We start from the raw sequence: 16,872 nt of genomic DNA, 5'->3' as shown, positions 1-16,872 counted from the left end.
TAACGAGGTTCAACTGTATTTGGAGAAGGGCAATGTCATTCCACAGGCCCGGAAGGAGCACCAAACTTGTATCAGAGATGTTTTTAAACCTTGAAAATGCCAAGTCAATTTATTTTGTGTTTGAACCATGGCTTGTGTCTATTTCATAATGTTTAACAGCATGTTTTTGTGGTATAACAGCATGTTCATGTTATACGATTATATGGTTATATGATACAATATGTTGCATGTTTTTTGCCCAACAGGCAAGTATTTGACATTTGAAGCAACATCTGGGGTTTGGGATGTAGCCTCTTGTCTGATAGTGGAGGAAGCATACCTTAATAACTGTTTCTGGTAGTGCATTGCAATCAAATGTAAAAATTATGTGTTTGGTTTTGACCTCTTTTTCATTACGCCTTGTTGTGATCTGCCTGAATGCAGTTATAGGTTTTTAAGAAAATCTGCATCAGTTTCATTTACGAGTTCAGTTTCTGAGCTGGGGTCTTCGCAGCTGCTGAGGGTTCAGTGAGGTGTTGCAGTGATTTGTAGGTCACGTATGTCCGCCTGCTTCACAAGGTTTCCAGGCTGTTCTTTGCTTTTCAATTCAATAAGTACGTTACCAGCTGCATTTTTTTTTTTTTGCCTCATAGCTTTTCTGACCACACCTTCAATGAACTTTGCAATAAGGAAAACGAATTTGCTAGTTATAGGGGTTGCTTTGTCGTGTGCTTGCACGACAAAATAACAGGGAAGGTTGCTCGGGTTCATGAAAACAAGGTTGGATAGAGGCTCGGACGATTACACTGGCGCGGGCCCTTTGTAGGTCCCCATCATATAGAGGGAGGGGTTTTGAATATACCGTATGGCATAGTAAAATGCAGGGTGGCATACAGTTCAGTGAGCGTACCCTGATTCTCAGCAAGGTGCCGGAGCTCCCTGTCACACAGGGATTTTGTTGGCCAGAGTTTGACTAAAGTTTGTAGAGCTTGACCCTCGTTCGTAGTTTCTAACCTTCCAGCTATAAACACATCACCAAGGTTGGTCACAGCAAGAGTATGGGAGCTAGGGGTGAGTGTCACCACTCACCATCATAAATATTGCTTGAGGTGCCATATGTGGTGTACAAATAACGTTTGCAACAGTTATTCCCTCTCTTTCCCTCTCTCTGTGAATACGTCTTTCCCTCTCTCTGTGAACGCATGTGCGTATATCAGCGGTGGAACAGGGTACATGGGTTTGGGAACAGTCCTGGGAGCAGGCAAATTGCTTTTGTAGCAGGCTTGGAGCAGCCAGAAAGGCATTTTGGAGCAGGTTTGGAGCAGCCCAGAAAAGCCGTTTGGCAGAGAGCTGGCCAGGTTGCTCTGCCAGCCCCCTGCCAATTAAGTGTAATCTATTTGTTTACTATATTGGCGTTCTGCCGTGCACTAGAGCCTACTCCGAACCAGGAACGCAGTTCTTGTACTATACCTGGAAATATACATATGCGGAGCAAGTGCGCCACGTTATCACAATTCGAAGGGTAAAGCTGACTGCAGAGTCAAGGGAAACAGAAAACAGGCCTCTCTTTGTGCCCGGTAAACAGCAGTGTTAAGCGAACTCACGGCAGCATACAGTAAAACAAGGCGCTTGCTTATAGTTTTTCCATTGAGCAGCAGTTTCAGTACGAGCAAATCGGAACATAGCATTCTCATCGCCCGTCCAACGTTGCGGGTGTCGACAAATGTACGCCTAGACTACGTCAAGCGAATGTGTTAGAAGACATAATTAATGCTAGACCATACCACACATAAGCCAAGCTAACCCCAAAGCTCAGAGGTTAAAATAAGTACTTACCTCACAACAAGGGCAAACAAAATTAACTAGCAAGGAAAGCTTCCAGGACCCTGTTTGTTCATTACATGCAGCTACACTCATCTAAAATGGTCGATTACATTGAAGTTCACCTTCAATAAACTAAATTTTTTATGCCAATATTATTGTTTTCTATCAGTTTGCGATGTGACACAAAAACATTTCAGTCACTTTTGCAGGGGTGAGACAGCTGAATCAGATTTGGGAGCAGTTTTTGGAGCAGCGAAATCTCGATTTTGGAGCAGAAGAACCTTGATTTGGAGCAGAATGATGACATTTATTATGTCACCTTATGAGCCTAAAAATCAAATTTTTGGCAACTCGGGGGGAAGGGGGGGCACTTTTTAATGGGTTTTGAACGTACATAACACTGAAACAGCCTTTCAATAAAGTTTTGTCTACTAGAGTATCACAAGGCACGAACTGCACTACGTTAAAGGAAGGAAGGATGTAAGGCCGAAGGCCGTCTTCCATCAATTTTCACCAGCAGTTCGTCGCCTGAGTACACATACATATTTTTTATACAGAACTTTGCAATTGTTTTCCCTGGGAAAACTTAAAAAAACTCACAGAAGATAACATGTGCAACCCGACATGGTGACATTCGAAAAAACTATCTTGGGGACAATTTTATGCGGTTTTTTTATTGAATGATCAATCAATTAAACCTTTCAAAACAGGATCACCTTGGGGGTGCTGGAAAATTATGCCGTCAGTAAGCATTCTCCCCCACTGAAACTGGTGGGAGCGCTAAAATCCTTGGCTCTCAGACTGTTTTGGAGCAGTTTGGCGCAATTTTTGCAATTTTCAAGCTTCTGGAGCAGCCTGGCGCAGGAAAACAAATTTGTATCAAAAGTGCGCAATATGCGCAGCTGTCTCACCCCTGCTTTTGGTCATTTTTCATTGATTGAGGCACAGTGGCCAGCACTGGCAAACAACACCGTGCTAATGCATCAAAAATAAATCCAAAGTGACGGCGGAGAAGCCGTGTTGTGTCTGTGGCCTTACAGCTCAGCAAAAGCCAATTTCCATACCCGCTCATAGCCTTGATGAAACCGAAACCATAACCACACTGAAAAAGAAAAACGCGTTGTTTCAGCCAGGTTTTACACCACGGGACATCATGGCAGTCAAATCTCGTGACTCAATTCACAATCTGCGGCGCAGCATGGCGCTGATAAAAGAGTTTGGTGCAATAGGGGCGGTTCGGTGCAGGATGGAGCAGGTAAACATGTCCGGCGCTCAATGGCGCAGGTGTTCCACCCCTGGTATATATAATATCAATTTTGCAAGTATGCAGGCACCTTCGTTTGTGTACTATGCAGCGGACCCGCTTGCTGTTGTGGTGTGCAAGTGATCATAAGTGGGCATTATTTCTTTCCTTTTTTAGGTGGAAAAAAACTCGTTCAGAACTACACCATGGATGGACATCAGGTGTATGTTTTTAGAGGATGCTTTGCAACTTTCTAGTTGGACATTTTGCTCTGGAGCAAATGGGTATGAAGGTGAAAAAATTAATAACTAATCAATTAGGAAATTAATAAAAAGTAGCCTGAATTCACACAACTGCTTATGACGTTGACTTAGTTCAGCATTCCTGAAGTGTACCGTTATATTATAGCATTCCGGCTCATCTTGGTTGGGAGACCCTGTGTATATATGAGCTCTTTGGTCCTTCAGTTCCGATATAAGGGTAAAACTCGCAGGTATAGCAAGACAGGTTGAATCCTCAACAAATCCCTGGACACTCGCTCAAGCATATTTGCAGGGCCAACAAGTGCACTTGTTTCTAATGAGCAAATCTGCATTCTTTTTCCGGTAGGTATCCCCAATTTGGCACATGAAAGAGCTTACTAAATGCCGTAGTAGCTCTAACATGCATACACTTCTACGGGCTGTACTTGTGTTTTTTTACAATTTAGATGGGCACGAACGAGCTTCAGCCCTTAGCAGGACAAATGCAGCAAAGGCAATAGGCGAGGCATTGTGTAATCAGCATAGGAGAAACCCCCTTTCAGCCTTGCACTACCACAGGCAACACGTGCAAATGTATTTACATTTACTCCCACCTATAAAATATCAGGCATGCCCCTAAGCTCACAGACCAGAAACTTGGAAAAATGAGCAGAGGGCAGTTTTCTTCCCTCCACAGAATGGCGTGGTAGTGTGCGTGCCACCTCAGCAACAAGTGATTGCAGCAATACAAGTGGCTCTTCTTTGAAACCAAATCAAGAGAAAGTGAAAAAGGGAAGGCGATATGGCGGCCTTCTCTCTGCAGGCCAACAGGATTGTTAAGAAATAAAGATGCGCAGGCAGGGGGCGACAGTAGGGGAAAAGGAAGAGGAGGATGAGGTACGCACTGCCTCGCCAGTCGACTCAATGACCACATCGGAAGCCAGACGCTGGTCCTCTTTCGCTACACATTTTCTGGTGCCGTGAAACCAGAGAAATGAGGCACGAGTGGACCCATGTTCACGGCGCAGCAACTCCGAGGCACGCGAGGCTTGGATACCTTCGTACTGCTTTATCCTGGGAGCCTTGCCCTCAGCCACCGCCCCTTTCGGCTCGTGCCCAAGCCCGCCCTTGACCCCTAGTATTCGAAACCCCAGCGTCTTACTTCGTCGGCTGGTGCCATGGACGATCCTCGTATTCGTCGAGATTTCCTGCGAGCGACCATCTCCGGGACCATGACAGTCCTCGACGCCTTGCTGCGGAGCCAGGTAGCAACGGCCCTTGACATACAAAATGTCCTCGACCTCATTTTGCATGACCAGGTGAGCCTTCACAAACTCGACGCTCAAGTTCAGGAGAACCTGAAGGATGAAGAATTCGATGCTGACGTTTTGGAAGCGATCGATTATGACGAGCATATTTGCGCCCTGCGAACGCGCGTACGCTTCTCCGCGAGCCATGACTCTGCCGCAAGCCCCGTCCTTAAACCTCAGGCGGCGCTGTTTACTATCCGAATCGCAAGCTCGACTATGTGCTCGCTTCCCAAGGAGGCCCGGTGGCCAATGGTCCCGGGTGACGTGCCGCCCGTCCGGGAAATGGCTCTTGCGCGGGTAGTAGAACATGACAACGATGACGGAGGCGCTGCGGCCTTTCAGGACGTCAAGCAAGACCCCGAGGGTCTCAGCCCGAGAGAGCGGCTCCAGCGACCGCCCAAACATGGTGTTTCTGTGATGACCGTTTTGAAGAAATCTCAAGGATACTCTCGGCACCTCGGCGTCGCTGGCGTGACTATCGACTCGGAGACATCTCAGCGACCCTGCTGTGACTCTAGCTTTGCCGACAAGCTTCAGACTTCTGCTTTGGAGACGTCTCAGTGGCCCCAGACGGACGCTGGTGTCACAGACGCAATTCTCACTTCGCAATACAGCTCTTCCACAACCCTCGCATTGATGACTCGACTTCCGCTCCGGACACGCCTGACCGGCCCTGCCATGAACTTGGATTCACTGATTCAACTCCCGCATTGGAGGTGTCCCTGCGGTCCTGTTGCGACCGTTTCGTTGGTGACGCAGCTCTCGTTTCTGCAACATTTCAGCAGCCCTGCTACAATTGCAAGAAAGTTTTTTGGATCCGGCAACAAAAACACGATTCGTGCAGAAGGTGGACCCGCTTCAGGGGATAACGAAAAGCCCGCTTTTCCGGAACTCCGTAAGCAAACTCCCGACACCGGAAGCGAGCTTCGGCCGCGCTCGTCCAAGCCTGGTGAGGAGGCATCCTCGTGGTGAAGCAGAACAAAATCTTCGATGGTGAAGATCCCTTTTTCTTCAAGCACAGGTTGATGCTGGATGCGCATTTCCACACTGTGTATAGGTCAGATGAGAGCGAAGTCCCGTGGTTCGCAGAGAAACCGGATGTCCTGCTGGAGCACACCGATTACGTCACGGAAGGCGTATCAGGCGTGGACGCAACAACAATGCCACTACACTCGCCATGATCTCTGTCAATTTGACCGACCGCAGCACCTGTTCCCATTCGATCCCGGTGGCCACCTTGACAAAGCTGTTTACAGAAATCGACGGCACCGAGATGCCCAGCCAAATGCTCCACTGGATCCCCGTGCCAGCCTGCAAGCATCGCTGCTGTGAAATCATGCGCTGCTATGGAAGTCGAAAAACTGGTCGTAGTGGGGCCCGGACTTCACCACCGACCTTGCCGCTGCCAGCGAGCTCCTAACCAACTTGACAGCGGCGGGAGTATGTTAAGAAATAAAGATGTGCAGGCAGGGGGTGACAGTAGGGGAAGAGGAAGAGGAGGATGTGTTGCGCACTGCCTCGCCAATCGACTCGATGACCACATCGGAAGCCAGACGCTGGTCTTCTTTCGCTACAAGAATTTCCCAACACCTCTTGGCTATACTGTTCTCTGTACACTCAAGCCGGAAGTTCTGAAGTGTGGCGGCCCTTACACAAGTACATAGACTGTTCTTACAATGAACTCAACTTGGCAGATGGTTCATTGAAACAGATGGAGTATTTAACAATTGCAGCAGCACAAGAAAAAAGCTGGACAATGCCAACTGCTGACTGTTCCATCTTCATGCGACCTCAGGATTCATACCAATGCCAAGATGTCACACAAAGAGAGGGAGAAAGAAGGAAAATGAGGTTCCCTAAGGGTAACTGGCTTCATTATCCATCAACCAGTTCATCAACCACTGCAACGCTTCTCAGACAGTGGATGTTCCTGCCACCACTTTGCCTGGCATGTACTTTAAAGCTAATGGCACTTTTCACGAATTATAAATTGGGTGTATTTATTATTTTTCTTGCTGTGCTTTAATTGCAATGCATAAATTCATGCAAGTGAGACAACATTTTAAGCCTCGTCCCATTGTGCCACCGACGCTTGTCACTTTGGTGGCGATTTCTGTGTATGCAACCAGACGGCAGCTAACGCCCCAAGAATAAATTTTGCTTTCTTTAATGGTTTATTCCTGTCTAATAACACAGCACTTGTTGGCTGGAAGAGTTGGGCATGCATTCATAACCTCATTTACTTCAATTAGGCACCGCAAAGAACTGCTGCCAGGTGAAATCAGTTTCGTGTTTTGCCAACTCGTTTCAACAAGCACTATATATCAAACTACCCACAAGTAGTTGGGTTGCAGGAATGAAGTAGCTGGCTTTGAAACCCTGCATTTTACCCTGGCTCGCAGTTTGGAAGTTCTAAACTTCGTCGTAAGAATAAATTGATGCATCAAGCAGGCTGACACTTTATCCTGAAAGGCTGCTAGGCGAGAGCCAGCTCGTTCATGTTGACACACACAAACTGCACCGGGAACAAGACGGGTGCCAAAGTCTTCCAACCTGGTCCCGTTTTGTTCGAGCACCAGTGTTAGGTGTAAACATACATCAAACATTCCTCAAGTCACTGCCGACTGAATAAAAAAACGTGACCCGTGCGACTTCGCGCACGCGACGGGCTTTCGCGTCAAGTTGTGGGAAGAAACTTGACCTGACGCATTCGTACAGATCCCCGGGTAGCTGAAAACAGCCCCACCGACTGCGCACGATATGGGCACACACACACACTGGCGGCGAGCGCAATCGCAATACCTCTCCGGCTGTGGGTCGGCGTGGGCGTTGGCAGGCGGGGCGGCGGTGGAGGGATGCCGATGTTCAGCTCCGTCTGGTTCTCCTCCTCGATTTTCTTCTTCAGCTTGGTGAACATTGTTCCAGTGTCACCACACGCTGTCGCGGAAATGCGCAGCACGCAGGAAACTCACGGTACGAGAGCGTGACGCGGCCGTGGGCACTCGAAACCAATATTGACGCAGGCGCTCCGGCTAGCGCCTTAAACGACGTGGCCATGACTCTACGGACATCTTTACAGCAAAGGTCTGCGCCACTAATTCCCCCACAGCAAGCTGTCTGGGCGCTCCGCAACGTCTCCGGGCCTTAGTGACCCGTCGCGGGTGCAGTGCAGCTGTGGACGCTGCAACGCTGGGGATCGCAAACAGACGCTGTCGCCGTAAGATCAAGTCCTTGCAGATAAGCCATGGTGGTAATCATCCAGCTCTTCGGTCACAAGGACACGAGTGACACTGATCTCGGCATGGGTTCAGCTGGTTGATGATCGGGGTCTAGTCACAGAACAAGGCGCTGCCAGCTGCCAGCATCACCGTCGGCGATTCGTTCTGTTTACCGCGAACCGGAAGCGCGCCGGAATCAGGTGACGCACACAGGAAGTTAGATACTGATGATGATGATCATGATGGTTAAAGGCCTCCCCTTCGAATCAGGGCAGAGCTCTGAATCAGGGTGACGGCGTGCGCTGTCTAGCTTATCTTAGTAGTTTTACTTTAAATTTACTCTCGGATTTCTTTTTAATTCTGTCCTGCCGCTACCCCTGGCTGGGATGACATTTTATCGACTTCCCTGCTTTTTTTCCGCCAATACTCTAGCCGGTGCTAGTCCTTCGTAATACCTACTGCCATCAACTGCGAAGCCCAGTGCCTCAGGAAGTAGGACTTTCCCCCCAATTCTATCCGGCCGAATCTTTTGGCATTCTATTACTATGTGGTCGATTTTTTCTTTATCCCTGCCACATCGCACACATGTATCATCCTGTGACGAATATTCGCTCATGTAAGTTCGAGTTCTCAAGCAGCCAGCCCGCGCCTCAAAGAGCAACGCACTACCTTCTGTTTCCGGATCTCTTGTTTCTTGCTTTGTAGATTCTCAGTGATCCCTTCTTTTCCAAATTTCCACATGAGAGCGTCCCTGTTTCCTTCACATTGCTTTTTAACTGCCCCCCATTGTGTGTTCGCCGCGGTCAAGTTATATTTAATCGCCAGCTTTCGCGTACTCTTCCGCCATTGGGTGTCCACACTTTTAAGGTACAGGTACTTGTGCACTCTGGCTGCCCAGTTCTTCTCATCTAAATGTCTAAGCCGCTCCTCAAAACGTATTTTACTTTGCGCTTCCCTCGCCTCAAATGAAGCCCAAATTGCCTTAGCCTTGTACCGCCTCATTTGTAGTCTGCTCCCAGTGCTAATCTGCCGACTGCCTTTTGGTTAACCTCCAGTCCCGACAGGATATCTGACTTTAAGCATGATACGGCATTAGAGAACGTGAGCGCCGGTACCATTACCCCTTTCCAGATGCCTCGCACTACCTAAAGTGCTCCATGTTTCATTACTGCTGCATTTCGTCTCCCTCTCAGTTCGAGGTGTTCTTCATGGCAGATAGCCTTTTCCTTCATTTAACCAGATCCCCAAGTATTTGTACTTATTTGCTAATGGCATGGAGGAAAGAATACTCAGGAGGGGCCCCTAGCACCCCAATGCCCCCAATGCATTGCAAAAAGTGTGGAGAAAGTCACGTGATTTTTCTTGAGCCCATGGACAATGTTGCTTACTTGTTTACAACTGCGGCGGCCCAATTTGGGCGAATAGAACGGACAGATTTTTAAGGCGCTTGGTATGTGGCTGCTTTGCTACGCTTGAAAACCAGCGCAGTCGCTACGACAAACGTTTTTAGATTAGGCCAGTTTGAAAACTCTGCCGTCGGAGGCGTCTGCGTTCGCCATCCCGCGAGCCTGTTGCTATGACGACGACAAACGCTACTTTGCCAGGCTGAAAAATCGTCCTTCTATCTAAAAAACGAAGGCCGTTTTTCGATTGAAACTTTGGGTGAGGGTTAGAATGGGCAAATTGAAGGCGAAATCAACAGCTTAGAAGATGACATCGCACCGAGGAATTATCGACGAAGCTGTTTTCGCTTCGAAGCGGGAGGGCAGGGCGACGCCATTAGTCAAATCAAACCGGAGACAGCAAAGGATGATGGGATAGAGTGCTGGGCTCCGTGGGCTCGCTCAAGTCATAGAGTTTCTTAGTAAGTATACTGTAAGAAACTCTATGGCTCAAGTGGCTCAAGTCATGGCGGGACTCGGCTTCACAAATGTGACGTCAGGGCCTCTCCTAACCTTGGGTCTATTCGATTCAGCCTGCACCTCTTGAACCAGTTCACAGCGGTGCAAAGCGGGTTCCGCCATCGGCGGAACCAGCCCTGCACTTTTGTCGTCTGCTTCTGCACCTCCTCGGCAGGGAGTGCAGGCAAAGCCATGAACCCGTCCTGCACCCGTCGGCACCACCGGTGAATCGAACGGCGCGGTTCAGGTGCCGCGAGCTGCACCGCTGAAACGAATGGCGAAGTGCGGCACCCCCTGAACTGGTTCACGCGGTGCAGGTGAAACGAATAGACCCTTTTTCTTTCCTCCATGGCTAATGGTATGGCTTCCTGTTGAATCCGCTGTATGAGAGAGAGAAACAACATCTTTATTGCCTGCGAGATGTTACCTACTGTCGCCGGCCTTCTGTGGGGGGAGGCAGCGTGTTCGGCCGCTGGCGTTCAAGGGCCGCCAGCGCAAGCTGAACGGCCTCCCGCTGTAGGTTGCAGTCTGTGCTGGCCACCGCACTGGCAAGGCGTGGTGGCAGCGTGTCCATGAGTGGGTCTGTCTCTTGGCACTCCCATAACACGTGCACCATGGTGGCTCGATCCCTGCCGCACACCGCACACACATCACTTTGGTATACCTCCGGGCATACATGCTTTGCGAGTACTGGCGTCCATATTGCGCGTGCCTGCAGCTGTCGTAGCAGTACTGCCTCCCGTCGGGTGAGTTTGCGGTGTGGTGGCGGATAAGTCCTTCTGTTTTCTCGATACCAGGTCAGCACCCCTTTATATGTGCCAACCGGTATCATCCCGTCATTGTCGCCTTCCGTAGGTCGAGGGCTCAGGGCAGTGCCGTGGCCGGTGAGCACATGCGCTGCTCGGTCTGCTTCCTCGTTACGGTTCGCACCCGTGCTCACCGGGCCCATATGCGCTGGGAACCACCTGATGGTCACTGGCACTAGTCGTTGTGGTAGGGCCCCGCACACCCTAGACGCGCACGAGGACACTTTGTTTGTAGCGAAGTTCATAGCCGCACTACGCGAGTCGCTTAACACTGTTGTGCACTTTGGGTTAGTTAGGGCTAGTGTGATGGCCAGCTCTTCTGCTTGGTTGGAGTCCCGAGCCCGTACGCTGCCCGCCGTGTACAGCTCCCCTGAGGTTGCCGCGACCACGGCCACAGCGTGCGTGCCCGTAGAGCACTGCACGGGCCTGATTTTAAGGCCCGAGCCCGGCCCGAGCCCGCTTCGCGAAGCCCGAGCCCGACCCGGGCCCGTAACACCTAGCCCGAGCCCGGTCCGGGCCCGGGCATTCATAAATGAGCCTGGCCCGAGCCCGGCCCGGGCCCGCCATCTCAAGCCCGGGCCCGGCTCGGCCCGGTAATTTATTTTTTGGCCTAGGGAGGGCCCGCGCGTGTTTGACCAGGCCCGGTCTTTGACGCTAAAGAAAGTTTGTTAATTATATTCCGGGCGATCAGACGGAGCATCTAGTCTGTACAAGCACGTCATGAACTAAAACGCAAAAAATAAGGGTTTAAAAGTGCACATAGTTTAGCTTGCACCATCTGCAGTTCACGCCACATCGGCGTAATAATAGCTCGTATTCTTACACGAGAGACATCATCACCTTTGATGACCAGACTCTTGGCAACTTCACGTGGTTGTCTCGGCCACAAGTTGGTATTGCTGACATTTTTCGATCCGCATTTGAACCAACGAGTATGTACGCGCGTTGAAGTACTTCACATGCAGTGGTCGTTAAGCGGTGGTGTTTCTCAGGCATGCGTGTTTGATTCCCGGCCACGGCAGCCGCATTTTGATTGGTGCGACATCTAAAACACACGTGTACATACATAGACATAGGTGCACAGCTCCAGAATGTCTGAATTAGGTCCTTCCCCTCTTGGGCATTCCTTGTAATCGTATCTTTGGTATGATCTTGATGCTGTACAAGAAATGTCATTAAAATTGCAGTATAGTGACCATCAGACCTATCAAAACACGTCTCTAAAATAATGCGTACAACTAACAGCAAGAAGCGCGCAAAAATAAACTAAGAATATTCATTTTGATGCTCTGTTCTACATTTCACGTCGGACCTATTAACGGCCGTGCCTATGAATTCAAGCCCGAGCCCGGCCCGGGCCCACGGCGTCGAACCCGAGCCCGGCCCGGGCCCGCGCCATTGAGCCCGGGCCCGGCCCGGGCCCGCCAATAATCGACTTCGGGCGGCCCGGCCCGGCCCGCGGGCCGGGTCGGGCCCGGGCTTTCGGGCCGGCCCGGGCCCGTGCAGTGCTCTACGTGCCCGGGCGGTCTGGGTATGCCGCCGCGTCGACATAGTATGCACCAGTGTCCGCGGCATATGTAGCGGTGAGGGCCTTTGCTCTGGCCAGGCGACGTTCTTGGTTCATCTCTGGGTCCATATGTTTGGGAATTGGTGGAACCTGCAGAAAGCGAAGCAGCGCGCGCGGCAGCGGCGATCGGTCCTTGTCCCCCTGCAGCCTCGTTTGAGAACCTATTCTTTGTAAAATCGATCTCCCTGTCTTTGTCTGTGCTAGTCTTGTGAGTTGTGCTGTATGTTGTGCCTCTGCTATTTCGCTTAATGTGTTGTGTATTCCTAGCTCTAAGAGGCGCTCTGTATTAGTGTGTGTATAAAGGCCTAGTGCCGTCTTATATGCTTTGCGTATCAGCGCATCAACCTTTCGGCTCTCCGCTGTTGTCCAGTCGTGGAAAGCCGCGACGTAGGCCACGTGGCTGATCGCAAACGACTGCACCAGCTTCAGGAGGTTGCCTTCCTTCATCCCTGCATGCCTCGTTGCCACTTTCTTGATAAGCCTTACGGCTGTTAATATTTTCGTTTCCAGCTTTGTGATGGTAAGGCCATTGTGCCCAAGCCATCGACGTGTAGACCAAGGATACGCAGCGTCTTCGTTCGCGGGATGGTCATCCCGTCGCGCGTCCGGAGGTTGATATTGGGTTCAGTCTTGTTTCCTCGGCTTTTTCGTTTTGGTGGTATGATCAGGAGCTCTGACTTTGTCGGGGAACACGTGAGGCCTGTGCCTTGCAGTTGGTCTTCGACGTCATCGATGGCGCGCTGCAGCGACGCCTCGATCTCGCCGTCACTGCCGCCGGACACCCACAGCGTGATGTCGTCTGCGTAGATGGTGTGTCCGACATTCGGGATGTTCTGTAGTCGTTTGGCCACCCCGATCATCACTATGTTAAACAGTGTCGGCGAGATCACGGCGCCCTGAGGTGTACCAGTGCTCCCCAGTCTTTTCTTGGGCAGTTCAATGTCTCCGGCTACGATTGTTGCGGTGCGGTCTGTCAGGAAGTCGCGGATGTATGAGAAAGAGCGTTCTCCCATGTTGAGGCGCGAAACTTGTTGGAGGATGGCTGAGTGACGGATCTTATCAAACGCGCTTTGCAGGTCCAGGCCCAACACTGCTCGGTTGTCCATAGAGCTGATTGGTTGGTCCAGGACTTCGTGTTTGATGAGCAGCATGGCATCCTGTGTGCTGAGCCTGGCCCGGAAACCCAGCATTGTGTCTGGGTAGAGGCCTTCTTCTTCTAGGTATGCTTGCCAGCGGTTGAGGAGGACGTGTTCGAGAACTTTTCCTACGCAGGATGTCAAAGAGATAGGCCGTAGGTTCTCAATGCTTGGTGTCTTGCCCGGTTTAGGGATGAGCACCGTCCTTGCCTCCTTCCAGCTGGTGGGGAGTTTGCCTACGCGCCAGCACCTGTTGAAGTATTCTGTTAGCGTCGTTACCGCTGCGTCGCTGAGGTTGCGCAGCGCCTTATTTGACACCCCATCTGGCCCCGGTGCCGACTTGCAGTTGATGGTTTGAAGGACTGCTCGGACCTCCCACTCCTCGATGTCAGCGTCGAGCCGGGCATTGGCTGCGCCTGCGTAACTTGGGAGGGGGGTTGGTGGGGTGGGTGGGAAATATTTACCGTCGATCCGCCGGCGAACTTCGGCTTCGCCGAGCTCTTGCTTTGCCTTGTGTAGGGTGCGTGCTAGGATGTGATGTTGCGTCCCCTTTGTCTTGTTTTCATCCAGCAGGTGACGTAGCAGACGCCAGGTCTGGCTTTTGTGGATTTGGCCATCCGCTTCCTGACAGACCGCCTGCCATTGTTGACGGCAAAGCACCGCGCTATGTTTCTCAATTTCGCGGTTCAGCATGGCGATGCGCTTTCGAAGCTTACGGTTGTGGCGTTGTCGCCTCCATCTGCTCTTTAGCGAGTTTCGTGCCTCCAGCAGGTGCGCCAGCCGGCTATCGATTTGTGGGGTCCCTCCGTCCGCTTCCACTTCTGTCGTGGCCGCTTGTGCCGTTGCATTGAGGGTGCGCATCCATTCGTCGATGTCGTCAATGCGCTTGGGCAGAGCATCGAGCTTCTGCCTGTACTTGGTCCAATCTGTCATCGTTTGCTTGCGGGGAGTCGGCGCTGTGCTGCGCAGTGGCACCGTAATCTCGAGGACGCAGTGGTCACTGCCCAGTGTCTCGCCCGTGTTCCGCCAGCGAGCCCCGGCGGCGTTGCAAAATGCCAAATCTGGATTGGTGTCGCGTTGCGTGGATGTGCCGTGTCTTGTATGTGTCGATGGGTCGTTCAGCAGTTGATATTCTGTGTCTAGGGCCTCTTCGTAAAGGCTGTGACCCTTGGCTGTGGATTTCGGGTATCCCCACGCCGTGTGCGGTGCGTTGAAGTCTCCGCACACGAGCGCTGTGTTGTCCTTTGCCAATTGCTTCACCTTGTGCATTAGGGTTCGGAAACGTTGCTGGAAGTGTTTCGGGTTGCTATATGTGTTGACGATGAAGACGCTCTCCTTTTGCTTGCGGCCCGTGACGAATTCGATAGCCAGATGTTCGATGGCGCTGTTGTGGAGCAAGTCATGTTCGATGTATGTAAGTCCTTTCTTCACCAGGGTGCTAACCCCCTGCCCTGCGCCTTTCCCAATTGTTCTTGCTCTGGGCGGGCTGGCGTAGGAGCGGTACCCCGGCAGGCCCAGGGGAGCCTCGCTGTGCGTTTCTTGCAGGAGAATTACGTCTGGCCGCCGGCTGGCTTGCCTGATGTACTGCTGCAATAGTGCCTTCTTTCCGCGCAGGCCATTCGCATTCCATTGCCACACAACGAGCTCCCGCGTTAGCGTTGTTCGGGCCATGAGGGGTGGCATTCACTGGGGTGATATTGGGGTCCCTCGCTGGGTCGTTGCATGACGTGTTGTATCTGTGCTAATATCCGTTCTATGTTGGTCATGCGGACGGTGATGTCCGCTGTCGCCGCCTCCAGTGCTGCCAGTCTTCTATTGGTTGATTCTTGGCCTTTTTGGGCTTGTTCTTCAAATCTGTCCATGCGCTCTTCCAATTTTGGGTGGCGTCTTTCGATCGAACTTGTTACTGTAGCTCGCCTCTTTGCCTTGGGTTCGGGTTCTTCGGCTGTGTTTGCATCCTGTGTTGCCTCCTCGGGTAGTTCTACAGCTTGTGGTCCTGTGGCGTGTGTATGTGTCGGTTCTTGTGTCTGCATTTGTTCTAGGTCTTGCTCTTGGGCTTGCGCTTGTTTGTGCGCTTGCCCTCGCGCTGGCAGTGGCGTCCGCGCTGGGTCCTGGTGTTGGTCAGCAAGGAGCATGTCTAGCTTCCTGCTGACCTCCTGCAGGCGCCGGTCGTGCTCTGCGAGTTGCGCTTTTAGGCGCGCGTTTTCATTGCGGAGTGTGATTATCTCTGGGGTTGGCTGCATTGGGTTGCCCTTGGGTTGCTGCGAGTTGGCTCCTCGCGTCGGATGCGATCCAGCCACGTCGGCCCACGCCGCGCCCCCTCCCGGGGCAGGCTTGTTTTGATCTCCGCTGCGTTGCGCCGCGCCGCCACCCGCCGAGGTGCCGCCAGCTGCCGCCCTGTTGACGTCAGCGTTCTTGTGCGTCATCCGTTTCACGCCGTTTTCGCACGGCTGCAGCGGCGGAAAGTCAGCTAGGCCCAATGGCGGCTGCTGCGCTTCCGTCCGCCTGCGCTCCCACCGGCGCTGTGTGACCACGTGTGGGATTTTGTAGCGGTTTTTACATCCCGCTACACCGGTGGGATGCGCCCCATTGCACAGCTTGCAGCGGGGTTTGCACTCTTGTTCATGTGTGGGGCCCGGGTTGGGCGCTCCACACGCAAAGCATATCTTGGTGTCTGGAGAGGGGCACACATCTGTGCGGTGACCTAACTTGCCACAGCAGTGGCAGACTTCATAATGTTGTCTATATAAGCTGCATCTCACTAACTAACGTAACGTAAAGTACCCCACTAACGTAAAGTACCCCATACTTTACGACGTTAGGTACCTTTGTGCCCGCGAATGCTACTATTACTGTGGTGGTGTTGCCGATCCTGTGGGCTTCAAGCGCGAGTGGGTTTGATTCATTGACTATATTCGCTTGTAAGTCCTGCTTTGTGTCTGAAAGAGAGATACCTCGAATGACACCCTTCGTGGTTCCATCGGGCGCTGACGAGTAGGCGCTGGTTTCATACTCCTTACTCTCAATTCTGAGCAGGCGGATACCTGCGTATGTTTGTGCTCTACACTCGTGCGGGGTACTTATCACAATGATATTCTGGGCAACATTGGTGCATATAGTGTCTTCTCTGGACTCTTGTAATGTGGTTCCCGCAGCCGCGAAAATTGCTGCCATGAGTTTGGTTGCCTCGGTGCGGCCTACATTTAGCCCTCCACGGGGTCTAAGTATAATTTTGATTTCCTCTCTCGGCAGCGTATGTGGCATGCGTGCTGCCCTGGTGATTCTAGCTGCGACTTGCCTCGCGAAACGCGCCTGACTTTTAGAGGCTGCAGGAGTAGCAAGGACCGACTCACCGCTAACCGCGCCGGTCGCTCGTTGTCGCAGCCGTCGCCTTGCCACCTGCCATCCCTCGGCGTCTGCCGATGTTGGGTCCATGCCGGTTACTGCCACCGCCATACGTCCGTCGTCGTGGTTCACGTGCATTATTGGTGCTTGAGAGCTTTCTTCGGTTGATAAGGTGTTGCCGGTGTCCATTGCCGCCGTTGTCTCTTCCGGTGTGGTTGCCATGTCCATCATGGCGGCCGCCGTCGGCACGCCCGGCCCGATGTCGCGCTAGGCCTAGGTTAGGCCTAGCAAGGCGGCCGCG

Source organism: Haemaphysalis longicornis, unplaced genomic scaffold (genome assembly GCF_048455015.1).
Source record: "Haemaphysalis longicornis isolate Haplotype H1 unplaced genomic scaffold, Haemaphysalis longicornis Haplotype H1 scaffold_1, whole genome shotgun sequence".
NCBI classification, from domain to species: domain Eukaryota; kingdom Metazoa; phylum Arthropoda; class Arachnida; order Ixodida; family Ixodidae; genus Haemaphysalis; species Haemaphysalis longicornis.
This window is presented reverse-complemented; position numbering follows the sequence as displayed.